Below are 6,738 nucleotides of genomic sequence, written 5' to 3' on the forward strand. Positions count from 1 at the left end.
GGCGCCCATTGGCCGCTTTGAGGACCAAACTCGGCTCTGATTGGACCGCCCTCGCGTCCGTTAAGGAGTGGGAGGAGCTAAAGCCCTCCCGCCCTCGCCACAGCGCCCGCCTCGGCTACTGACGTCGCTCATTGGTCCAATAGAGGACCAAACTCGGCTCTCATTGGACGATTCGAGTGTCTGTTAAAGGGGTGGGAAAAGATAGCGCTCTCCCGCCCACTCTAGTGCCCCCCTCAGCTTTTGACGTCGCTCATTGGTCCAACCGAGGACCAAACTCGGCTCTCATTGGGCGACTCGCGTGTCTGTCAAAGGGAGAGGGCTCTCCCGCCCTCTCTAGTGCCCGCCTCAGCTTTTGACGTCGCTCATTGGCTGCCTCGCGGGCCAAGCTCGGCTCCCATTGGTCGATTCCCGTGTCTGTCAAAGGGGTGGGAAGAGAAAGAACTCTCCCGCCCTCTCCACAGCGCCCGTCTCTTCTTCCAATGCAGCTCATTGGTCCGCTCGGGACCAAACTCTGCTCCTATTGGACGATTCGCGTGTCTGTTAAAGAGGTGGGAAAAAGATAGCGCTCTCCCGCCCTCTCTAGTGCCTGCCTCAGCTTTTGGCGTCACTCATTGGCTGCCTTACGGGCTAACCGCGGTCTCATTGGACGGCTCTCGCGTCTGTTAAGGAGTAAAGGCAACAGCTCTCCCGCCCTCTCTCTAGCGCCCGCCTCCGATTCTAACGTCGCTCATTGGCTGCCTCGCGGGCAAACCGCCGCTCTCATTGGACGTCCCGAGAGTCTGTTAAGAAATGGGAAGATCCCGCCCCCTCTCTAGTGCTCGTCGCTCATTGGCTGCCTCGAAGGCAAACCGCGGCTCCCATTGGACGGCGCTCGCCACCCGTTTCCATATATAATATTTATTATTGTATTATATTTTTATAATATTATTATATTGCATTACATTATTGGATTATATTTTAAATATAATATTATATCATATCATTTTTATAACATTGATATTATATTATATTATAATGTATTTATTATACTATACTTTAGTATTATATTTTATTATATTATTTTAGAATAATATTTTAGTATTATATTTTATTATATCATTTTATTATATTTTATTGTATTATATTATTTTATAATTTATTTATTATTATATTATACTGTATTTTAGTATGTTTTATTATATTATTTTACTATTGTATTATATTATATCATAATATTTTATTATAATATTTTTGTAATATATTTTAACATTCCTATATTTTATTATTTTTATTATATATATAGATTACTATATTACTATATTACTATTAGTAAATATAGTTATTACTATATTTTTATTATTTTATAATATAAATTACTATTATATCGTTATTTTTCTTTATTATATTTTTGTAATACAATATTACTATATTTTATTATTTTATCATATCATAATATAACAATAATAAAAGTAATAAAATATATTTTTGTAATGCAATATTTTAATATAATATATATATATATAAGTATAAAATAATAAATAAATAATAAAATATTGCATTACAAAAATATATTATCTATTATTTCTTATTATTTTATATGAATATATATATATATATATAGTAAAATATAATATTAAAATATTGCATTACAAAAATCTAATATATTATCTATTATTTATTGTTATTTTATACATATATATATAATAAAATATATTAAAATATTGCATTACAAAAATATATTATATATATATATATTAGTATAAATTAACAATAAATAATAGATAATATATATTATATTTTTGCAATGCAATATTTTAATATTATATTTTATTTTATATATATTATAAAATAATAATAAATAATATATTGTATTATATTTTAGTAATAATTTATTATTTTAATATTACTATATTTTATTATATTTTATTATATATATATTAGTATAAAATAATAAATAAATAATATATTATAATTTTGTAATGCAATATTTTAATATTCTATTTTATTTTTAATGTATATATATTAGTATAAAATAATAATAAATAATAGATTAATATATATTATAATTTTGTAATGCAATATTTTAATATTTTATTTTATTATATATATAATATTTTATTATATATATATTAGTATAAAATAATAATAAATAATAGATTAATATATATTATAATTTTGTAATGCAATACCTATTTTAATATTTTATTTTATTATATATAATATTTTATTATATATATTAGTATAAAATAATAATAAATAATAGATAATATAGATTATAATTTTGTAATGCAATATTTTAATATTTTATTTTATTGTATATATATATTAGTATAAAATAATAATAAATGATAGATAATATATATTATAATTATAAAATAATAATAAATAATAGATTAATATATATTAAAATTTTGTAATGCAATATTTTAATATTTTATTTTATATATATATTAGTATAAAATAATAATAAATAATAGATAATATATAATTTTGTAATGCAATATTTTAATATATATTATAATTTTGTAAATCAATATTTTAATATATTTTATTATATATATATTAGTATAAAATAACAATAAATAATAGATGATATATTATATTATATTTTTGTAATGAAATATTTTAATATTATATTTTATTTTATATATATTCGTATAAAATAATAATAAACAAATATTATATTTTTGTAATGCAATATTTTAATATTATATTTTATTGTGTATATATATATATATATTAGTATAAAACAACAATAAATAGATAATATGTTATAATTTTGTAATGCAATATTTTAATATTCTATTCTATTTTATATATGTATATTAGTATAAAATAATAATAATACATAATATAGATTATATTTTTGTAATACAACATTTTAATATTTTAATATTCCTATATTTTATTATTTTCACCCGACTGACCGCTGTCCGTGCGAGGTGGACGGCCGGCCTGACGGTCATTGGCTTAAGGCCTGTTTCCGTGTTGGGTTCTCCTAATCCCGGATCTTCTCTCCTCGGCGGCGATAAGCCCGGGAAACCCTTTTAAAATTCACGGCGGATTGTATTTCTGCTTGAAATTCCTGCTCCGGAGTCACACGCTCTCGGCCCAAGGCTCCTCCCATTGGTCATATCATTCGTATGGTTCGTAATGTCTGTATGCGGTCGTAACACTCGTACAATAATGTCCATATGGGCCGTAACGTCCGCGAAGGTCGTAATGTCTGTATGGATTGTCACCTCTTGTCATGACCTCCAGTCCTTGACATCTCTGGTCAGCTGACAAGGAACAGGTGCCAGCCATAAAACCTCAATGACCCTCTGCTATGTGAGAGCCCCTACATAAATGGGCCAAAGAGAAGCTTCTGGGATTCGGTACAAATTGTCGGGTTCTCTTCTCCCAGTCGTGCTGTGGGTCAGTCTTCCACCAGAAAAAGCATCAAGACACAGCCATAAAACCTCAACGACCCTCTGGTATGTGGGAGCCCCTACATAAACGGGCCAAAGAGAAGCTTCTGGGATTCGGTACAAATTGTCGGGTTCTCTTCTCCCAGTCGTGCTGTGGGTCAGTCTTCCACCAGAAAAAGCATCAAGACACAGCCATAAAACCTCAACGACCCTCTGCTATGTGGGAGCCCCTACATAAACGGGCCAAAGAGAAGCTTCTGGGATTCGGTACAAATTGTCGGGTTCTCTTCTCCCAGTCGTGCTGTGGGTCAGTCTTCCACCAGAAAAAGCATCAAGACACAGCCATAAAACTTCAATGACCCTCTGGTATGTGAGAGCCCCTACATAAACGGGCCAAAGAGAAGCTTCTGGGATTCGGTACAAATTGTCGGGTTCTCTTCTCCCAGTCGTGCTGCGGGTCAGTCTTCCACCAGAAAAAGCATCAAGACACAGCCATAAAACTTCAATAACCCTCTGGTATGTGGGAGCCCCTATATAAGTGGGCCTAAGAGAAGGTTCTGGTATTCTGTACAATAAAATCTGTTGGAACCTAGCAGCGTGTGTCTTGGTGCTTTTTCAGGTGGAAGACTGACCCACAGCACGACTGGGAGAAGATAACCTAACAATCCATAAAACCTCAATGACCCTCTGGTATGTGAGAGCCCCTATATAAATGGGCCAAAGAGAAGGTTCTGGGATTCGGTACAATAAAACCTGTTGGAACCTAGCAGCGTATGTCTTGGTGCTTTTTCCTTTGGAAGACTGACCCACAGCACGACTGGGAGAAGAGAACCTAACAATCCATAAAACTTCAATAACCCTCTGGTATGTGAGAGCCCCTATATATGTGGGCCAAAGAGAAGGTTCTGGGATTCGGTACAGTAAAATCTGTTGGAACCTAGCAGCGTGTGTCTTGTTGCTTTTTCCGGTGGAAGACTGACCCACAGCACAACTGGGAGAAGAGAACCTGGCAATTTTGTACCAAACCCCAGAACCTTCTCTTTGGCCCACATATTTAGGGGCTCTCACATACCAGAGGGTCATTGAGGTTTTATGGCTGTGCCTTCGTTGCTTTTCCCGGTGGAAGACTGACCCACAGCACAACTGGGAGAAGAGAACCCGGCAATTTTGTACCGAATCCCAGAACCTTCTCTTTGGCCCACATATTTAGGGGCTCTCACATACCAGAGGGTCATTGAGGTTTTATGGCTGTGCCTTCGTTGCTTTTCCCGGTGGAAGACTGACCCACAGCACAACTGGGAGAAGAGAACCCGACAATTTTGTACCGAACCCCAGAACCTTCTCTTTGGCCCACATATTTAGGGGCTCTCACATACCAGAGGGTCATTGAGGTTTTATGGCTGTGCCTTCATTGCTTTTCCCGGTGGAAGACTGACCCACAGCACAACTGGGAGAAGAGAACCCGACAATTTTGTACCGAACCCCAGAACCTTCTCTTTGGCCCACATATTTAGGGGCTCTCACATACCAGAGGGTCATTGAGGTTTTATGGCTGTGCCTTCGTTGCTTTTCCCGGTGGAAGACTGACCCACAGCACGACTGGGAGAAGAGAACCCGGCAATTTTGTACCGAACCCCAGAACCTTCTCTTTGGCCCATTTATCTAGGGGCTCTCACGTCTATACGGGGTCGTAACACTCGTACAGTCATGTCCGTATGTCTCGTCCTCCTTCTTTCCGTCTTTCCTTCCTCGTTTGTTCGTTGCCACTCGTTTGGCCCTCCGGCTCTCCTCGGGAGGGAGAAATTGCTTAATGAAACAACGAGCTAATTAATAGGGCCTGATGGGATTGATTATGGCCGGCCGGGCGGACAGGACAAGAGGCCCCGGGTGTCCTCCTGACTCCCTTCCTTCCTCACGGGCTTCTCGTCCAGACCGAGCTCAGGATGGACAGTCGAGAAGGAGACCGGAGAGCGGTCAGAAGAGGAGGCTTGACCGCTGCTTCTTCTTCCCTTCGGCCACGATGGACACCCGGAAGGGCCACCCCGGAGAAGGCCCTGACCAAGGACCGCCAGGCCACGTGGATCTCGGCCCAAGGATTACGGCCGCTGACCGCTGCAGAGAAGGCCAGGACGTAAGCAAGACGAGGGCCGAAAGGGTGGCTTCCCAATAATAATAACAATAATAATAATAATAATAATAATAATAATAATATACAATTCCTCTCAGTTCCTGTGGTCTCAGCCCCATTGTTCATAACTTTGCAAGTTGGATAGTTTTATTATTATTATTGCTTATTATTATATTTATTATATTATATAATTATTATGTCGTTTTATTGTTATATTATTATATTATTCATTATTATATTATTATTATTATTATTTATATAATTTTATTATATTATTCACTACGGTATATATTATATTATACATATTAATTATATTATTATATCTTTATTTGTATTATTTATATAATTTTATTATTATATTATTCACTACGGTATATATATTATATTATACATATTAAACATATTATATTTTTATTTGTATTATTTAAATAATTTTATTATTATATTATTCACTACGGTATATATTATATTATTAATTATATTATATTATTAATATAATTTTATTATTATATTATTCACTACGGTATATATTATATTATACGTATTAATTATATTATTATTATTACATTTATATTATTATTATTATTATTTATATAATTTATTATTATATTATTCACTACAGTATATTTATTAATATAATAAAATAATAATAATAATAATAATATGATGATGATAATAATAATAATAATATGATGATGATGATGATGATATTATAATGGTGACAGCGATGATGATAATATGAGGATAATAATAATAATATGATGATGATAATAATAATAATAATAAGATAATAATAATAATAATAAGATGATGATGATGATGATAATAATAATATTATGATGATGATGATGATGATAATAATAATAAGATGATGATGATGATGATGATGATGATGATGATGATAATATAATGGTGACAGTGATGATGATAATATGAGGATAATAATAATATGATGATGATAATAATAATAATAATAATAATAAGATAATAATAATAATAAGATGATGATGATGATGATGATAATAATAATAATAATATGATGATAATAATAATAATAATAATATGATAATAATAATTATAATAACAAGACGATGATGATGATGATGATGATAATATAATGGTGACAGTGATGATGATAATATGAGGATAATAATAATATGATGATAATAATAATAATAATAAGATAATAATAATAATAAGAAGAAGAAGAAGATGATGATG

This window comes from Anolis carolinensis, unplaced genomic scaffold (genome assembly GCF_035594765.1).
Source record: "Anolis carolinensis isolate JA03-04 unplaced genomic scaffold, rAnoCar3.1.pri scaffold_7, whole genome shotgun sequence".
Taxonomy (NCBI): domain Eukaryota; kingdom Metazoa; phylum Chordata; class Lepidosauria; order Squamata; family Dactyloidae; genus Anolis; species Anolis carolinensis.